Source organism: Mycteria americana, chromosome Z (assembly GCF_035582795.1).
Source record: "Mycteria americana isolate JAX WOST 10 ecotype Jacksonville Zoo and Gardens chromosome Z, USCA_MyAme_1.0, whole genome shotgun sequence".
In the NCBI taxonomy this organism is placed as follows: domain Eukaryota; kingdom Metazoa; phylum Chordata; class Aves; order Ciconiiformes; family Ciconiidae; genus Mycteria; species Mycteria americana.
Genome location: NC_134396.1, coordinates 59,362,359 through 59,383,007, shown reverse-complemented (window position 1 = coordinate 59,383,007; position 20,649 = coordinate 59,362,359). Strand labels below are relative to the sequence as shown.

At 39.1% G+C, this 20,649-nt stretch overlaps 1 protein-coding gene across 4 annotated transcripts in view; it reads left to right on the top strand.

The window, feature by feature from the left end:
• The first annotated feature begins 900 nt into the window (after positions 1–900).
• The window catches only part of CSNK1G3 (casein kinase 1 gamma 3), a 120,309-nt gene continuing 100,560 nt past the window's right edge, over positions 901–20,649 (top strand). For 3 of the 4 annotated variants that reach the window (XM_075526318.1, XM_075526319.1, XM_075526320.1), the window contains exon 1: positions 949–1,687. The gene's annotated coding sequence lies outside the window, so the exon portion shown is untranslated. Of the gene's footprint in view, positions 1,688–20,649 lie in introns of all 4 variants that reach the window. The other variant, XM_075526322.1, reaches the window with a different exon arrangement.

Here is a 20,649-nt window from a genome sequence, read left to right as displayed (position 1 = left end):
GGGGACTACGAGACGGGCAATAGCATTTTGGAGACACTCCCAGATGTGAGCAGTCCGACGTCAGAGGATATTAGCGTTTTGGGGACTGGTGCCCACCAGAGGACTAAGGCGAGCTCTATTTCCAGGCGCGCCGCGGCTGCGGTCTGCAACTGGCTCAGCCGCGCCCGGGCACAGAGCCATCTCCGGCAGCCAGCCCTTCCCATTTTAAGCAGCTACCTTTGCCCCTACTAAGGAGAGCGGCAAAGCGCGTCAGCTCACCGAGGCTTAAGGCGAGCGAGGCGAACAGCTGAGGCGGAGGGGCTCACCGCACGCCGGGCGCAGCCCGCTGCCGCCTCCTTTGAACCGGATCTCTAAGTTTCGAGAGGAAGCAGCGGAGCTGGCGCGGCCGGGGATCGGCGGTCAGACGCCTCGCGGTGCCCAAAGCGCACTCAAGCGCCGTCCCCCAGCCGGACCCGTTCGGGCGCTGCCGCTCGCCCCCGCCCGCCGCCAGCTGACCGTTATCCGCCCCTCAGCGCTAAGGAGGGACCCAGCGGCAGCAGGACGCATCCCCCTCGCCGCGCCTCAGCCCCGCCCCCCGGGCGCTGCCACACCCGGCCCCTTCCCATTGGCTACCTCCTCTGCCCACCAGCGAGCCACGCCCCCTCCAGAGGCCCGGCGTTCTCTTCTCGCCTCCCGAGTGGCCGGCGGCCCTGTCAATCTCTCTCGCGAAGGGCGAGAGGCGCCCATCGCTCTTGGCTGAACGCTTCCCCTCTCCCCTCTTCGGAGGCCCCGCCCACGCGCCCCCTCCGCATCCGGGCGGAGGCGCGGCCCGCCCGGGGCTCCTGCCGCGGTGGGAGGGGGGGGGCGCTCCGCGCCGCTGCGTGCTCTCCGCCTCGGAACGCCTCTCCGGCTGAGCCCTATCGGGCTGGCCCCATCTCGCAGCTCCTGCGGCGGGGCAGGATCAGGGGGCAGTGCCCAGACGTGAAGGGCTCGCCGCCGACTCTGCCGGCCGGATACCGGGCGCCGAGCCTCCCTCCCCGTCGCACGGCGGAGCCGGTTCCCCTCAGCTCCTGCACAGCGGCTCCTGCTGTTCCGCGGAGCTGGCAGGTAGCTGTCCTGGCCGCCTTTCGCAGGGGCGTCGATTGTGGCGGCCGCAGCCCCCCTTTCGGCCGAGGCCTTTAACCGGCCCCCTCCCCCTTCCTCCGGTAGCCGCGGGGTCGGGGGGGGCAGAGCCCCCTACGTGCGGGAGCGCGCGGCGGCGGTTGCAGGTGGCGGTTGGCGGGGCTCGCGCCACCGGCCCGCGGGCGGGGTCGCCGGAGCGGGGGGATCGGGCGAGAGGCTGGCTGTCCTGGAGCCGCTGCGGGTCGCGCTGCGCTCCTTCTTCCAGGTGAGGGGCGGGAGGGCGCCGGGGGGCTGCGCGCCCTCCCGCGGGGTGAGGCGGGCGGGAGTTAGCGCCGCGCAGTGCGGGCCGTGGCGGCGCCGGCAGCGCGGAGCGAGGGGACGCGACCCGCGGCTGGAGGTGGAAGGGCCCGTCGCCTTCCTGTAGCTTCTCGCCTGGGTAGCAAAGGCTGTCGCTGTGAGACCTCCGACTGCCCTCTCCAGAAGAAGTGTTGCTGCCGGCTTGTTTGGTTTCCTGACTAATCGCCGATTTCGGTGGTGCTGGCGGTGATTAGTCCGACCGAGCATTGGGCTGTTTTTGTAGGAACAAGTGAGTAAGTTCGTTTTCCTGTTCTGTAGAAGCAGGTTGCTGGGGTGCATTTGTACTGGCTTGGTTAAGCAGATTAGAGGCAAACTGAGCTGCCAGTGCTTTTTTTTCTTTAAAAAAAAAGTTATTTACAAACGCACTCTGAATACGGTGGTTTGATTTGAAGTTTGATTCATTAAAATCTCTAAGAGTTATATTTCAGGTCATTTGCTGTGAAACTTTTACAGAGCTTATTTTCAGACTTCCCTGTTGACTTTGCTGGCAAACCCTTAATGGGTGTTAAAGTGATGTGCTATGTGTAAAAGGAGTTGGAAGATAATCGAAAATTTTTTTCTTAATGCATTTTGTATGTAAGATCTTTTGTAAGTACATACATAGTTATAAATGTATACTGTGCAAAATTATCCTTTATTTTGCATATTCTTAAGCATGATCATAAGTGAAGCACACTACTAAGCGTATTAAGTGTTGCTACCTGGGTTATGACTACTGGTAGGGATAAACAACTTATCTACACTGTAGACTCACACCTTTTCCGAATGCTAATAAATGTCTAGCAGATGCATTTTATCCTGAGCTGCGTTGGGATGTTAAAAATCCAAGATGGGAGTAACGCAATTTTCCTTTTAGAGGGAAAAGGTGAGATGGAGGTTTCTTTGTTAACTATATTTTAGGAGATGTCTTCTACTGACCTCAACATCGTTTTGTCAGTTTCTTTTGACTGGAGGAGTTTCAACAAGTGAAACGGTATTTGCAATGGAAATAAGTGGTATTTTATTGTGCTGGCCTGAAATAGAGAAGTTACCTGGCAAACAGCAGACTAGTTCATCAGCTGAGAGTGACTTTCAGCTAATGAAATGTATCTTTTTGTCTTGCTACTGTATTTTTGAATCAAATAGATTTGTTTATAAAATGTAACTGAATTTCAGAATCTAGAATACCAGTTCTGATACAGTGATATATCACATTTTCTGTAGGGTTTTTTTTTCTGCATGATCAAGATAAAGATACTCAAGGTTAGTTGGGAGATTTAACCTGTTTGTTTGGAAGACTTGCAGGCCCTGTCTTAATAACCTTTTTGAAGTTGTTCTTCCATTTAAAAAAAAGTCACTGAACATGCAAAAGTTTTTCCTCATCTAGTTTACTTATGTACAATTAACAAGACTGAATTTACTTCCCGTGGTAATTTTTCACTTTTTAATAGTCTCATAACTAGATTAAATACAGTTTTAAAGCTGATGCAGTGTATCAAAACTTAGTGTCCCAACTGCATCCACAAAGTGTGTCCTGTGAAAATAGGATTGTTTACACTTCAGTAGTGACTGTGCTAAGTTGTTCTGTGATTAGAAGTATCGAAGTTATATGTATTTGTAACATCTTTACTTTTGTCTTAAAATTGTGTTTTAATAAAATATTAGGAAGTCTCCTGGTGTTTAAGATGAATTTGGTTTAGTTATGACTTTGAGACAACAATAGATCAAATGTGAGGAATAGGGAAGTGGCAGTGGTTACTCTTCTCTAGTAGCTTGTAATTACAAAAAACAACTTTCTAAAGAACAGGGTACTGATCAGCTGCATTAACTATCTCTAACTTTTCTTAATAAGTCGTACCAGCTAAACAGTTTTTTCAGTCTGTTATAAACAAAACATACAGCTATTTCTTGTTTCTTAGGTTTTTCTTTTTACTTTAAATGATTGTTTTGGAATGGCATACACAAAAGTAATAATGCAATTAAAGGCACACACAAACCACAGGAAGAACAAAGTTGTAAAGGAGTTTGGGGTGCTGCTTCTTCACAGTTTAAGTTCACTGATTCAACTGGAAACTAACTGCAAGAATTTTCAGTCAATCCTATGCACCCTACCCACAGTTGTATGAGCAAAAGAGCTGATGCAGTGTTTAGGGGAAGAGTGGGACAATGCTTTTCAGCAGTGGACTATGGTTAGATGATCTTAAATTCATCATGATACCTGGGGGTTATTTAGCAGTGAAAATGGGATGATATATTCCCAAGGAGCAACTAATGTACCCTGGAAGAGTAGGCAAAAGCATAAGAATTATAACATGTTGTTTGCTTTGCTTCTGGGCCTTTAATGTTCTTTCAAAAGTGTTTTGAGACTTCTATATAATTGTTTTCCATCATCTATTAAAAGGCAAAAAAGTAACTTTTATCTAATTGTTGTATACTTTCTGGCAATCCTTAATTTAATTTTTTTTTTTTTTTGCTATGCAGGCATTTTAATGCTTCCTCAGTGCTGCTGCAGGACCGATGCAGTGAAATCAAGCCTGCTGCTGCTGAGCTTGTTTTTCTCAGCATAGTTCTGAGTAGTCTCCTAGACATTGTCATTGGGTTTCTAGGGGTTTGTGGGCCACAGCTGAAATAGTTCAGTGAAGAAAAATGTTTAAGCTAAACAGTTGCATAAATAAAAGCAGACTAGTAAGAAAGTAGTTAAAAGCTAGGCTGATGATCATAGATAAAGACAGTGACTGGAACATCTGTCCCTCCCTTTGACCTTAGGTAAGCCACTTATAATTTAATGTCTCCTGCTTGGCAGGGGGAGAATGTACAAGAGGAGGCATTATACTCCAGTCTGTGCTGTAGAATTGGTTTGAATTTTGCTTACTTAGAGAGCTTTCTGAAAGCAGTACTTTCAAATGAAGTTCTGAAATTCTTAGTAAGTAGTAAAGTACTTAGTTATGTTCCAAAAATAGAGAATAATTTATTTTGATCAGATTTAGCTCACCTGTTATATTTAGTTCTAGTATTCAATAGATGTGTTCATTACCTTAAATTAATGAGTAGGAGGATTCTTCCTAAGAAAAGGTGCAGAGAATATTTGTAAATATTAAATATGCTACACTTTCAAAATATTACCAATGTGTTCACCAGTGCATTCTCCTAGGATGTTTTTTGAACTGCATTATCCTTCTTCTGTTGCACAGAGCATTTTTGTTTGAACACATTTCACTGTAGTTACCCCTTATCTACTCTTCTCTCTTGTTTATTCCTTTATCTGGTGTTTTTGAGTATAGCTACATGCAAAAGCTCAGCATACATTTTAGGAAAGCTTTTTAATACAAGATAGATAATATCCACTTTTGACTGTTCAAAGATGGGTATTTTATACAAAATAAGTTTACCCTGTAGGTATAGAAAGATGACAAATTTTTTTTGCAATTTGTGTGTCTAGTATCCTATTGCTGCCTTGTGCAGTGGAGTTAGGAATGGGAGGAGACATATTAATATAAGTCAGAACTGCCTGCAAAAATGTTTACTCAGGTAACTGTAGGTCATAGAAGTCCATGACAGACACACAGGTAAGATTTGCATACTTCAAGTAGGTTTATTACTTAATCTGACTGCATGTTGAACATCACTAATGTAATTACAACAGTGTTTTGCCTATGCTTTATGATCTTCCCTGTAAGCTTACTGCCCTGTTTAACTTTTGTCATACCAAGACTTTTTAAATAACTGTTTTACTTAACTAAAATCTGTTAGTAATTTAATGTAATTTTCCTAGAAAGGATTTTTTTTCCAGGTTACACAGATGTAATTGCCTATGTGGGAATTTATACTCCTCATCAACCACATGTTTAAATTATGTTATTTTCGATTAAGACAGGATGTGGACTATAACAATGGAGGATACTGTCCCCTTCAGTAGTACAGAAATACAGAGATGTTTTATGACAAGCAGGGTCTAGATTCCAGTTTAAAGTATGTGGCTTGTCACACTTTCTTGTAGTCTCTGTGTTTATTCATTGAGTAATTCTTGAGGTGCCATGCTCTTTATTCAGTAGGCAATGTACAATAACAGAAAGTGGATGGAACAGTTTCAAACAAACATAGTTAATGGTGGTGTTTGGGTGGTGTTAGCCTATGGAAGTCATTGAGAACAAGTGTGCTATCTTTTAAGAGATGCACTAAAACCCCTGTGAAATAGCAGTCATTGAAATTATGTCGCAGGCTGTTGGGAAGGTCATCCTCTCTACTACCTGGTATTTCTTCCCCTGCCCCATTCCTTGCTGTGCAGTTTTGTACTTCCACTCTTGCTCTGCATCTGTCTCTTGTATTCTCCACTGAATTGATTTGGCTTCTGTTCAGTAGCAAGTTACTGTTGAGTGTGTGAACTTTCTACTAGGTTAGTGAGTCTAATGGCTTTACAGAGGTGTTTGAGTGCTGAGGCTGGTCTAAAGTAAGCAACAGGAGCATCAGGTACCTGTGGCCAGATGCAGCAGGAGAAGAGAGCCGTCATGCTGACCCATTATATTGCCTAATTGTATTTTTCAAAACAAAATTTCAGACTTAAGTTGTCTGTATTTAACAGCCTTAAAACTGTTCTTTTTGGTTCAATTTGTCTTTGGGCTTGAGGTGCTGATTACCTAGTAAATGTTCACCTGTTATGTTTGGAAGGCTGCATGGGCTGTATTTTTGTAGGAAAATACTGTTGTGCTTCAGAAGTGTGGGCTCCTTGGCAGATTACCTTTGTGATGCTGGAACTTGTGATTTAGTCCAGGGTAGGACACACCTTTGCAGCCTAGAAGACAGTACTATTTAAAAATCGTATTGTGATATATAGAAAAATCTCTTGAGTACCTTTCTGTATTTAAGAAAACATTTTCCATTTTAGGTCTTTATATTTGGACTTAAATGAAGCAGCTTGCATTTCTATATGTAAAGAGATGAAAAGACTTTTCATGTTTCAACAGCTTTTTAATGTGATGATATAAAGCAGTCTTATAAAGGTATTCAGTGTTGCTTTAGAGAAGTTCCCCTAGCTTAAAATGAAGTACATAATTTCAGATATTATTGATATTGTTGATGTCAGTTTAAATGTAGATAATGTCCATATAAATACAGATATCTTCAGTTCTGCAGTAATCTTGGGAAGATGAAGTAATACTGTAGAGACTGCAGTCAGTGACATGATTTCTCTAAGGGAAGACATGTTTCACTCTAACCTTGACCACTAATATTTTCTTACTTGTGCCTTGCAAACACTGGCTTCTGAAAACAAAGAGTTCAGTATAAAATGTTCTTCGTTTCTCTTTCTGTGGAAGATTGCCTCAAACAATTGCTACTTGTTCATTTCTTACAGTATTCCAGGAGCAGGTTGCTCAAGGTATCAGGTTATGAAAGTTTTTACTTCTGTTTAACATTTGCTGCCAGTAGGCTGAGGCATCTCTAAATCTGGAGAGATAACAAACGATGAAACGCAAATTTACAGGTAACAGTAAACAAGCAGAGAAGAATTTTACCAATTCCAGACAACAGGAAGACAGAATGGCTAAATGTACTCTTAAGCTTTTGAAAGACTGAGAGAGATAAATGTCTTTGCCTTCCAGAATTGCTCTTTTAATGTTTGCTTTTAATTTTCTGACTTTGAGCTCTAAGTAGAATCTGTTGATTATACTTGGAATTTTCTTCTGAAAACAAAAAAAACATCTATTTTTTAAGGAAATACGGTATTTTTTATCTGCAGTTCTCTCATCTGCTGCCTATACAAATGTGGAACTTGTTGGGCAGTTTTAACCAGGTTTAGATTTTTTATGCCTCTGAAGATATGTTCCTATAAGCTTCATAAAAAAAAAAAAAAACAAACCCAAAACAATTTAGGTAGAGTAGATATTTGTTAACTATCCACAATGAAGGAAGGACGTTGTCTGTTCTGTGTGGTAATAGCTTGAGAGCTGTTCAGCTTGCAACTTGTAGTTTGGGGCAAGCAACAGTACATCTTTGCTGAGTGAGAGGTGAAGGTAAGAGTTTTATTGCGGGAAGAAACTAGGGGTTTTGCAAAAAAGAGAGCTCAAGATGTAACAAAGGGAGGCCTGGGACTGCTGTGAAACATGGAAGATATGCAACAAGCTGAAGTTACTGAAATGAGGCTGTGTGGGCGTTAAACACTCATCGATAGAGAGCTAAGCTTAGCTAACATTGTTGCTTTTGAGGAACAATTTGCTTAGTCTGAGTCTGTCTTAGTCTCCCTAAGTAGTAAATTAAGAGTTTACTACATGGTGCCTGCATCAACATACAAACATTTTCTTATTTTAGTGTATGAGAATTTTGTTTTAAAATAAAATCAGAGTAGTTAGTTAATTGCCATCAGACCTGGGCAAAACTGATGTCAGTAGCATATGGGCTATTTTGTTCTCAGAACTTTTTGTTTACACCAGATGATTACATAGTCAGTATTGCTTGGTTTTGCATAAAATTTTGGGAGACTTCTTTTTTTCCACCGAGTTTCATAAGAAGTCATTGATTTAAGTATGTTTTATATTAGATGACTAATGATGAATTTAAGATCTCGACTGTGGCTAATTTTTTTCTTTAAATTCGTGTCACTACGCATCTTATGTGTTCAATACAAGAGTGGAAAGCATGATTCTAATAGTGTGGTGTCTGAGGGTTTTATCTATAACATTTTATTCCATATTAAACTTGTAAAGCAAGAAGAAAACTTTATAGAAGCCTTTTTGAGAATGCAATGCTGTAGTTCAATTTTAACAAAGACATTTAGGCAGACATTGCAGTGAAAGCCATACATGTGAGGGGAGAGTTGCAACTATATCTGACAGTAAAGTACTTGGAATTAATTGCTGTAGACGGTACCTATCTAATTTATGGAGACTGTTAAAGCAGCAGAATCATTTGATTGCTATGTAGTTGGTTATTGTCAGAAAACCTTGACAGATTCATAGCTGCAAAACTTACTCTGGAGACTTTTTCCTGTACTGTGGGTTATCCCTTTCCTTATATGTAGAGTTGGCAGGAACATCTATGGTTAACATCTGTTGTAAGGTTGTATATTTTCAGTGGCAAAAACATTGTCAAATTAAGTCTGAAGTTTTTCATACTAGTTTCTGCCTCAAACAGAAATAGGAATAGTTTGGATTAAATCACTTGGCTGATTTGGAAAACAAACATAGGGAAAGACCAGCCAATATGGGGGGAGAAAAAAACCCCAAACAAAACCAAAGAAAAACTCTCACACAACTAACCAACTTGCTGATAAGTTCTGGTACTGTTAAGATAAAGCATGTACTAGAGTTTTGGTGGGGTGGTTGATCAATCTCTTCCTTGTTATGTATTCAAGTTTTGCTGAGGTCTAAGGCTTTTGGAAACACCATTTATAACGGTCCAACAGAGCTGACAGTTTGGAAGTAATTCTACAAAAATTACCTCCTGACTGTGTTCAAGTCTGGGCTGCATGAATGGAACAAAACTTTTCTGAAACCTGCTCTGTCATGTTGATGGGAGATTGCTGTGCTGCTAGGCACTGGAATTTAACACAGAGTGACTTTCCAGCTTGTGATTTCTGTGTTTTCTTTGCTTCTAACCAGGAAAAGGAGGAAACACATGACTTCAACAGTGAGTGGATGACTAGGGCTGTGACCTGGGCTTTGTGTGAGCTGGGGGACAATGGAGTATTTCCCACCTCTCAGATCCCAGTGCATGTAATCCATACTGGCCATGTATGGAAGAGCATGCTTTGAGCTGCAGTTCAGTACAGTTGTAGTTGGACTAAAGCAGAAGAACAGCTATGGGGGGGGGGAAACCCAAGTGATTCAGGAACAGTTGAGAGGGCAAATTAATTTTGGTAAGGTCAGAATGAGGAAAGGCAGAGGTACTGAAACATATTCTCAGTAGTTCTGTGTTGTCAAAGCCTGTGAAACTTAAGTACCTGCCTCTGGAGGTCTGGCCTCATAAAAAGGAATCATGTTCAATACTAGTGGCAATAGATGACTGTCTTATGGGATCAAATCATGATCTGTCAGGTGTGAGCATCTGATGTCTTATTTTTCTAGGCTTGTTTTTCAGGATCGTAGCACAGTAGTTAATGTCTGATGTGACTGCAGTTGCAAGCTGAAAAATTCCAGAGTTAAAATCATTTAACTTAACTTAGAGGCGAGCCAAATTCTTTACGGTAGAATATGACCATGTAATTAAAGATAAAGGTGGGGAGGAATTGGTCTCTCTGGTGAATTAAATAGACTTTTCATTTTGAAAACTGCTATTCACAATCATTGTGGAATGCTAGAGCACACTATGTACTTTTTTCCTATCCAAATCTGAACCTGAAAACAGAATTAGTGTCTTTTGGACTTTTGGAAAATATTTTTTTTCCACATAGCACTGGAGTGCTTCACCATCATGCTTAATTTTGTCTTCAGACATAGTTATGGTGTTAGATGAAATGTAATGCTATCCTTGCTTTGTTTTCTAACTTTTATATATGTTCAACTTTACAGTTTCTTTAGCCTAGCTTTAAGCTAATCTATACCTTTCAGTTGTTCTGCTGTAACAGTTGAGTGCTGATGGTACAGTGCTTGATGTAGGAAATGGAAGCATCCATTATGTAGCATTAGCTAGCTCAGCATTAGCTTTGTCAGCTGTGGACACTATAACTCATTTAAGTGTGTGTGTTGTGTTGGAAAAGTGAAAAAACAAATTACTGGAATGCTACTTAACCATCACTTAACACCTTTAGTAAGGTGTTAAATGTAACACTCTTTAGTAAATAAGCTTTAATACTGTCATTATTAGATTTTTTTTTTTAAATTATTCCTTGTGTTATACCACTCCTTTCTGAAAACTGGCTTTCAACTGTTACTCTAAAATGATGATTATTTGATCCTGCAAGAAGGATGCATGCACAAAAATTTTAACCAAGTAAATGCATTCACTTGCATGGAATCCTAAAGTGAAGTTGGTGGAATTTTGTGGTGAAAGCCTATAATGACGTGTGATTTGTGGGTTAGGGCCAAACTTTTCTTCTTGGTCAGTGAGAAAATATAAATATTTATGCACTGAACAGAAAATAGCAGTCTTCAGTTGATGTTCATTTTAAGTTTACAGAGATGAAGAGATTGCTTGGGGATGTTAGTTGTTATGTAGTTAGTCCAGTCTGTCATTTGGCGAAAAATTGTATTGAGTTAGGGTGACCCTGAGTACTGCACACGTCTTCTGACGTGACAGTATTTTGACCAGAACTGGCAATTGGTTGGTGACGAAGGCTGCATTATTGCTTGTTAGGTAGTAGTCTTTCAAGTGACAAAATTAAATGTACAGATCAGATACTAAAGTTTGGATACTGATAGCCCTCAGATTTCTTCATGTAACTTCAAACCTTGGTACAAGAAAAATTACAGTAGCTTAACTAGAATGGACTTTTTAAACAAGCTTCAATAAAGATAACATATATTTTTCATTCATTTTTGTATAGAGGAAGATTTAATTAAATATGTTAATAAATAAAGATTTTTTTCTGTTAGATTTTGTGTATTAAAGAAGGATTATATGTGGCCATATGCAGTTTGCTGATGAACTTTCCCTAGGGAAATAGCTATATATGTGCAAATTTAAAAGCTCATTCTAGAATCTTGAACTAATTATGTTTATTGAAAATAATGTGTGGCAGTTGATACTGTAAGAGGGAAATGTAATTTTGGATTTTTTTATATATACAACTTGACAGGAAACCCTGACTTTTTAGAAGGCTTGGCTGTGTAAATTTTTATTCACGAGAAGGCCACTCAGATGTAGGTTGACATTTTCAATTAGGCTGCTTATTTAAGTGAATCTCGTTCATATGTTTGTGGACTGAGACTGTGTGTATGTAGACTTGCATTCAATTACATAAAACTTAATGTTGTATGGGGAGAATCTTAGAAATCTGTAAAAGTAAACAAATAGATTTTTTTCGAAAATTCATCATTTTCAGGAATGCTGATTATCTCATTCGTCTGCCAAAATTCATAAATTCTGTTCTTGTTTTGCTTTGCAAAACTGTTCTGTTAATCTAGAATGGGTTGATATTAGGAAGGTAGAAGCAGAAAAAGACTGGATGCTACCTGAACAGTACAGTTGTCTGAGGGAGTCATAGAATGTGAATAGAAGAATTTGTTGAAAACTTGGACTTTTAAGTAAAAAAGACAGAAGTAGTAATGTAGAAGGTACTTGAGATGGAAACACTGCCTTTTTGGAATAGCTGGTAATCCAAAGTTTAAGTGCGCTTGTGAACTGCTAGTTGCCTTGAGTGCTGAAGAGCACAAATCAAAATAAAAATGTTTTGAGGCCATGTATACTGAGAAACAAATTGCACAGCTGAGCTCCTGCATGATCTGTTACAAGGAGATTTCATTTGCCTTTGAAATTAGGGTATTATGTTTGCTTTCTTAAATAAACATATGTATATTCTGAAGTGCGAAGAGTTTGATCTGCATGTGATCAAGAAGTAGTAGTTGCTTGGCTTGTTTTCCCTCTTTGCTGCTGAAACTCTAGGAAGTATTTCCAACTCATTAATATATTGCATACTTTGTGGAATAAACGTAGCAAATACAGGATCTGATCTTTGGTATTTTGAAAGGAGGCTGGCTGGGCAAAAATAGGAACAGTGGTTTTTGATGGCCTGAATGTGGATACTGCTGAAGATCTGATGCAGGTGCATCTTCACTTTTTGTGTGTTCCGTATGTTTCTCATCTTATTAATGTTGAGAATGTCCATTGAATGTTTCATGTCCATTCAAGAGGACACCAGTCCTCTTATGCAAAACTGAAAAATTTGTCCTTGTTTCTTGGATTATTTTGCATCTGCCGCAAAATACTATTTTTTTGGGGGGGGAAGAATGGTGTTGCTTCAGAGGATTTGCCTGGTCCTTTTACACTGCTTCCAAGGTAGTTGTTTACCTGACTGAAGTCAGAATGGTAAGTACCTAAGAAATTGGAGAATAAAACATTCTTAGATGAATCAACTGACATCTGAAAATATGATGAATCTTGAGGTGTGCTAGAAGTGATAGAAAGGAAAGAGCAGATAATGCCAAGCTGTATTTTTTTTATGTTAAAAGAGTTAGCTAGAAAATTAGGCTGCATTAGACTTGCAAAAGTTAGACTGAAATTCCCCATGTATATCAAGTGTATTACGGTGTTGTGAACAAAATGAGTTACTGATGAATGAGTTTTCATTATGTTGAGGTTATATTTAGAGAACACTTAAGAAATGTAACATGATACAGTAATGATCAATTTCAGTACAGTTTGTTGATAGCTGGAGAGAGAAATTGTGTCAGGAGAAATTTGTTTGGAAACTTTTTTTTTTTCCAAAGCTCCTGTCATGGGTATGTAGCATCTGTGGAAGTCCTACGTATTGAATATTCAGTGCTCTCATTTTGTCTTTAGTTTTGACTGAGATGCTAATGATTTTGCCTTTTTTTCCTGCATCTGAAATCAGAAAATGATGAAATAATATTCTTAAGTCAAAATCAGATTGGTTATGTTTGAGTTATGCAATGAACCTTTTAAATCTGTGTTTATTTTAGAGTTTGTATAAGAAAGTATTTTTCTTTTCAGGCTCAAATTAGCAATAAAAGGAAACGACCATCAAAGTGGTGGGATACCAATATTGTAAGCATCTATTTGTAGGAAAAAGCTATAGACAAATTTGTAATAAACTGTTGGAATAGCAACTCTACTTTTTTGGGTCGCATGAAGTATTTGAATTTCTCTCATTGGACTAAACTGAAAATAATTAAATATTTAATGATTAAAGAGTGGATTTATTTTTCATTAAGTAAACAATGAATCTTACTAAATCATGTATAAATTTAGAGATATTTTCCAATTTAAATTCTATCCCAAGAGTTTTTTGAGGTTAGAAACTACTGTCCTAAATTTTCAAGGGCTCTTCAGTTGTGAACCTTTTTGCTGTGGATTTGAAATTTCACAGGTGTCCTCTGTTGCGTGGAGACATGTATACAAAAATCAATGAAAATGATGCAGTCATCTTAGAGCTAGGTAGAAAGAACAGCTTAATCTTTCCATCAGGCACAAACAATACCAGAAATAGTTGATTAGATATTTGAATTATGTATTGATTACCTCACAATGAAGCTCTCATTCTGAACTTGATTTCAGATTTGTAGTATGAATTGCAATTTATCTACTGTTAAATACTTCTAAAGGAGTTTTGCTGAATAAAATTCTATATTGCTCTATCTGTGGTCAATGTATTTGTAACATTCAAATGAATATTGGAAATCGAATGTGACTGTTCTCCATCTGAAATAAGGGCTACTTAGTAGGTGAATTATTCCATAAAAACTATGTATAATGTTAGAGGAAGGCTCTTGGAAATCTATGGCTGAGGCATTAGAAACTTTTTCTGCACTCTTCTGGGAGGTATGAGGAGAAGCTTTGCTGCTAGATTAATGTCAGTGCCAAAACCTATGAGACCTTGGGGGTAGAATTATGTGAACAAAGAAGCTTGAGGGGTGAGAAAAACTGAAGATGTATGAAAATGGTAGGAACTTGGGTGAATTTTTAAATGCTTCGTGCTTAAACCAGAGGTGTTTCTTTACAGTCTTTCCTTTTCTTTCATGGAATCTTTTCTTTTCCTCCCTATCTCTTGTGCTACTGTATGCTTTTTCTAAAACTAGAGAAAAATGTTAGTATACTGATACTAGCAGTGATATAGGATCTTGTAATTAAACTCTGAAAGGTAATGCATATGATACCTAAGGGAGCAGTTATGGTTGCATGTTTCATTTAACTTTGTCACTTCTGGACAGTGGAATAGTTTATTTAAGAGTAAATCTGGAACATGAAAAAGGAATGAAGTAGCTAGTAAGTTTTTATTTTAAAGGTGACTTGTACATTTGAATGTGAACATTGCTATGACATATACCTCATAATATGTAAACTTGCATGTAATTAAAATGGTGCAGCTCAGCTATTTGAGAGATGTATGAAGAAAGAAGGTGCTTAAATGAGTTAGTCTTTTACCCTGCCCTATATAGGGTCCTAGAAAGTCTTTATTGCTGCAGAGTTCTTGTTATGTGGTCTCTGGTAGTGTTAATTGGGATATTTTCAACTGAGACTGAGATGTGTAGATATATATCTCTGTAATCTAGGGATGTCTAAAATGTCTTCTAGTTGTCACTTCTTCCTGTGTGCCACTTCTTCCTGTGTGCCAGTGCCTATATTAGAATTTGAATTTCAGCAGCCTGCCACTTTCTGGCAATAATTTTACTTTGACCCTAAAGCAAACTTTGAATGGGATGTTCTTCAGTTAGTGTGGCTGTGCAAGAAATTAGAAATACTTGTGTGGTAATAAAACTCAATGGTGCCTTAAAATTGCCAACCCCCCTGGGGCTTTGAGATTTTCTTCACCAGTAGATGTGAAAGAAATTGTGTTTGAGTGGGTATGTATGATCTTTGGTAGTGGTGCAACCTAAAGAACTGGCAGTTGTTTCCAGGGCACTGGATAAAGGAGAACTTTAATACAAATATAATTAGAAGATTTGATCAAATTTTTGTGGCCTTGTGTAGTTATGCTTTTTTTCTTATAGCTTGTGTTGCACTGCTCTATTAGATTTTGAATAGTGAATCAAGGAGGAAAAGATTAAGAGGATTTAAAGGAAAATTTCTCCTATGTATGTTTAGGTAAAGATTGTTATGCTTCACAGATTTTTTTGTAGCAGCATATGTTTGGTTAATATATAATGTGTTCTTTTGGGTGATGTGTAAACTTGGAACAGCAGCAGCAAAACTGTTGAATGCACTGAGTGTATAATGGAACAGAAGACAGAATAGAGCCTGAATATGTTTTTCTAACTCACCCATTATTCACCATGTATAGATTATTACAGTGTTTTTCTTCAGTGCCTTTAAACAGTTTTCTTTAGATGTTTAGGCAGATACTCTTGTAAATATAAACTGTTCAGAGATCATAGTCTATTTGTTAGAGGAAAAAAACCCTGAACTTTTCCCACAGTGAATTCATTTGGAAGTGAGATATTTGCTTAATTTTAATTTCTATATGTCTAGTTCTGTATGTATTCTTAGAGAGTTTTCAGTGTTCTGAGTTATTCAGGATTATCCAACTGCACAACATGAATTTAAATAAAAAATAGTTTGAGTATAGTGGTGAATTGAAGGATCATTTTTGTTTACACACCTGTATAGTTCCATTAAAACTCATTCGGTTGCTCTCTGTGTAGAATTTTATGGAGTAGAGAGAGTGCAAAACAACCATTTCAGACAAGCTGGATTTTCACAGTTGGAATCTCCTTGTCTATTGAGTAAGCAAGCTTTGTGTGCAAATCATCCGTGTGTAAAACATATTCTGTAGAGTAAAAACGTCCCTTCAAGGAAATAGTTGTCTATCTTCCCACTTTAAAATACCACAAAATTGCTCATCTAACCTTCAGACAGTAGAGGTCTTTAGGGAATGGTCTATTTAGTCCTTTCCTTGGCTTTGTTGAAGAAGTATTTAATCACCTATTGCAATTCAGAAAGAACATTACTGAAGTTGTGAGGCCAAGTCCACAACAGTTTGGAAGTGATAATGCATGTAGGTGAATTATAGCATGTTCACTTAATGGAGCAGAGAACTGAACAAACACTCCTGAGCTGGGAGTAACTACTGTAATACCAGAGTTAGCAGTTTAGCCACACAATGTGTTGATGAATCCAAGCTAATAAATTTTGCTTTTGACTCCTTACATCAAATGTGGTAAAGCCAATACTGGGAGAAATAGTTAATTCTCAATGGATCCAACAAATGGGGTTGTCCTCACGTGCTTCTTCATTGCAAACTGGGATTTTGTTTCGGGTTGGTATTAGTATAGTCGTATTGCTAAGTTTGTGGTTAATTTGACTGTATGTTGTGTATTTAAGTCATGTGTTGACACGGACCAGTAGCCTGGCTGTCTTTTGCCATCGATTTTAATTTACGTTTCTAAAACTGAGCCTGAGATTCCTTTTACTATTCTGCAGGTGTTAGGTGTGTGACTGCAGTTAGTCAACTGAAACATGTATCTAGCTATTGTCTTCACTATTCTTGCTTGTCTTCACCACTCCTCTCCTTGCTTTTCAGGCAGTCTCTCTACAGTGCTTGGGAATGTCTATTAAATTCCATCAAATAAACAAAACCACTGTTAGCTGATGTTAGCTGATGTTTTGCATCTTGGTTACTCTGCTTCCTTACAGGTGTTCCACTCTCATTTCACCTTTTATTCTCAATCTATGTGGATTGTAGATCTAAATTCTAATTAAGATCTAATTACTTTTCCTTCTATGTAATACCATTTTGATTTTTTTTTCATCGCTTCCTTTGCCTTGTCTTCCTCTTTGTACTTCAACATAAAAGTAATTTCACTCCTATGACATTGCTTTGTTAACTTGGCTTTGGTGGTGTGTTTGCCATTATACTGATACTTAATCATTATTTTTTTGAGCAAGAACGCTTATTTAAACCCTAACAATATTCCCTGATGTCTGGCTGAAGCTTATGGGTCAAATGTGCTCATTTATGTAGGCAGAGATCAAAAATGAAAATTAAACAGAAAACGAAGCTGTGAAATGAGGACAAGGATGGCACATTTTCCAGGCAGATTGCATGTGAGGAGACCATAGCCCATATAACTAGTACATAGCAAGAAAAGGGTTATGCAAATAATTTAGAATGCTTACACTGTATGTGTTATTTTTTCACTTCAGATGATGCATACTTTTGAATGGTTTCTGACTTCTAAGCCCTACGAGTTATATTAAGTCTTTGAGGAAAATCTGCTGGGTCTTCCTTAGCAGTCTAGGAAAACTAATGCAATTCCCATTACTTGTAATTTACTGCATTCTGTATCAGAAGTTTTTGCATGCCCAAGTAATTGCAAATACTACATCTATATCTATATATCTTTCTATCTATCTTTGCCTTTTAGTGCTTTTCCTCTAGAAGGTGAGCATTATGGTGAAGAAAAGATATTGCCATCAACAGTGTAACTGTGTCGTAGGTAAGTTCAGTGTAAATAAACAAAACCATGAATGCCTTTTGTATTTCTAAGCTAAATACTTCATAAAATGTTGTACAGGAACTTTAATATGAAGAAAGTTTAAGTGCTCTCCTTATTTCAAATTAGCTGCAGATTATTTTATTAGGAAATGTTGTAAGAGAACACTTGTGTCCTGGAGAAAGTGTGGCAGGAATGCTTGTGTGTCTTCCTTCTGATATGTAGTCTGTGAAAAACGTACGGGGCTTCCGATGTTTGTTTAGCAGGAATGTGATAAAAGGTGCTAATTTCAATTTATATAAAAAGCATGCCCGTAATGTAACTGGAATATCTGCTGGTTCAACAGCAGAAGAGGGAAGGGCATAAGTTACTATATAATAGATTCATCCATATAATAGATGCATTTTTGGAACCTGAAATTTATGTTGTTAATAATGTATTTGGTTTCATGCATTCTTGCCTTGAATTTCGGTAAAACACTCGATAAAGCATTACTTAAACATTATGAGAAAATATTTTTCAGGAAGGAATTCAGTAATCAGTTTATTTACTATTTACTCTAAAGTATTTTATTGAGTTTTATTATGTTTTTTCTTGCTTTGTGATTTGCTCTCAAAATGCTAGTACCATTTACAAAACTAATCTACTTGATAAATATTGAAGCTTATGCTCAAACTTGTCTTTATGCCTTGAATCCATTGTAACTTATCTTTTCTATTAGTGCATTCTCAGTTTTTAAAATGACATCTGGCAAACAGCTTGTGGTGGGTCTGTGTATGGACAGAAAAGTTTCAGAAGCAGTGTTTCTTAAACTGAAAGGTGTGTGGTAGTCTATTTCTCCTGGAAGCGCTTGCCGCTTCAAAAAAGCAGTTACTCACCTATAGTGTTTGGGATTTCACAAATTTGAAAGACATGAGTGCTGCTTTTGTAAATGCACTGGGTGTCTGTGCCCAGGTGCTGCTGGGGGGCTGCAGGGGCCTTTGCGAGGAGAGGTCAGGGCTGCCCTGTGCTGGACACACTGCAGGGCACAGCTGAGCCAGCAGTGAAGATGGTGGTGCCTCCAGGAAAACATATTTAAGAAAGGGTAAAAAAAAGCTGCACAGCAGCTGTGAGAGCGGAGTGAGAATATGTGAGAGAAACAACTCTGCAGTCACCAAGGTCAGTGAAGGAGGGGGAGGACGTGCTCCAGGCACTGGAGCAGAGTCCCCTGCAGCCCATGGAGAAGCCCATGCTGAGGCAGGCTGTCCCCCTGCAGCCCATGGAGAAGATCGTACTGAGGCAGGTGGATATGTCCTGAAGGAAGCTGCCACCCATGGTGAGCCCACACCAGAGCAGGCTCCTGGCAGCAACTGTGGCCTGTGGAGAAGAGCCCACACAGGAGCAGGTTTTCTGGCAGGATCTGTGACCCATGGGGGACCCACACTGGAGCAGTCTGTTCTTGAAGGACTGTGCCCTGTGGTGAGGACCCATGTTGGAGCAGTTCTTGAAAGACTGTCTCCTGTGGGAGGGACCCCACACTGGAGCAGGGGAACAGCATGAGGAGGAAGGAGAAGCAGAGAGGAGTAGTTATGGACTGACCACAACCCCCATTCCCTGTCCCCCTGTGCCACTCAGGGGAGGGGAGGAGGTAGAGGAATGGGAAGTGAAGGAGTGAAGTTGAGCCTGGGAAGACGGGGGGAGGGGAAAAGGTGTTTTTAGCTTTGTCTTTGTTTCCTACTGTCTTATCCTATTTTAGTTGGCGATAAATTAATCTTGCCGAAGTCAAGTCTGTTTTGCCTGTGACTCTAATTGGTGAGTGATCTCCCTGTCTTGATCTTCACCCATGAGCTTTTTCATCGTATTTTCTTCCCACTGTCCTTTTGAAGAGAGGGAGTGAGAGAGCAGCTGGGTGGGCATCTTGCAAAAGATTTAAAAAATAAAAAGATCAAAAAGATTTCTAATAAATTAGTTCAGGTTTTGAAACTAAAACTTAAACTGCTGTAACTTCAGTTTCAGAGTGAAGACTGGCATTACAAAATATTGGTAATAGTTTCTTTGGCAGGATTCTGTTCCAAATTGGCTGTTTAAATTAATAAATTAACTTATAAATTGCTTAAAAGAGCATCTGATTTGATATTTGTTTAAGTGTGCAATGTTATATAATAAGACATTTTCAGTGTCTGAGGCAGTGTGTGTATTGAGTAATCAGGAAAAAGTTCTGTTGATGAAGACTAGTATTAGTATAAATTGACTTGAGAAAGTCTTTTTATACTAGTGCCTTTTATACTTTTTTATACTAGTGCTTTTTTATACTAGTGCCATTAGTGCCTAATAAACTGGTATCTAAAATAGTAGACTTAAATTGTAGAAAAAGGTATTTGGGTGTGAAGATAGGATATTTTTAAAATGAAGATTCTAAACATATTGCAAGTCTTTATCTCTGGTAACTCAATAGTATTAAGGGGTGGGCTTGGTTATTATTTGGACTTTCTGAATTAAAGATCTTCCTATGATTATAGATGGGTTTAAAAAAATGTATTGTGCAAATTACTTTCTCACTGGCAAAGCTTCAGTGTCTTGTTAACTACTAGGGTTCATCTGGACAAGCATGCACACAGGGCAGCTAATACGCTTTGCATAAATACTAAATAATCTGTCCTTGAACTCCCAGCTTGGCCTCTCTGGTACTGTTTTATTGTCACATGAGCTGAAACAATGTGAGATTGGAAGCTTTTTCAGTGGTAATGGACTTTCTTTGGCTCACAACTGCTTTCTTAGAGATCACCATTGCCATAGTGCTGTTACTGAATTTCTGGTGCCCTTTGTGCTCATGTTGTCTGCTTGTTATTCCATGTTCCTCGTGCATCATGACTTGCTTCTCAGCACTCTCAGAACCCAGCCTGTTACAGCTATGTTGTCTGCTCAGTTAGCAAGGCTACATGCAGTGCTCAGGTGATAGTTAAATACAAAGACAAAATGGGGAAATCTGAAATAAATGACAAAACTAGAACTGTTTTATTCTCCTAAAATGAAGTTGTGATGCATTAGAAGAATACAATTTTAAACTTATTTGGCATGATTAGATACTGTATATGTGTCAACAAGTAAGCTATGGAAAACTTGTAAGCTAAGAATCCTATTAACTCTGAAATCGGATTTGGATTTCTTCAGGTTTGCTTGCATACCCAGTCCC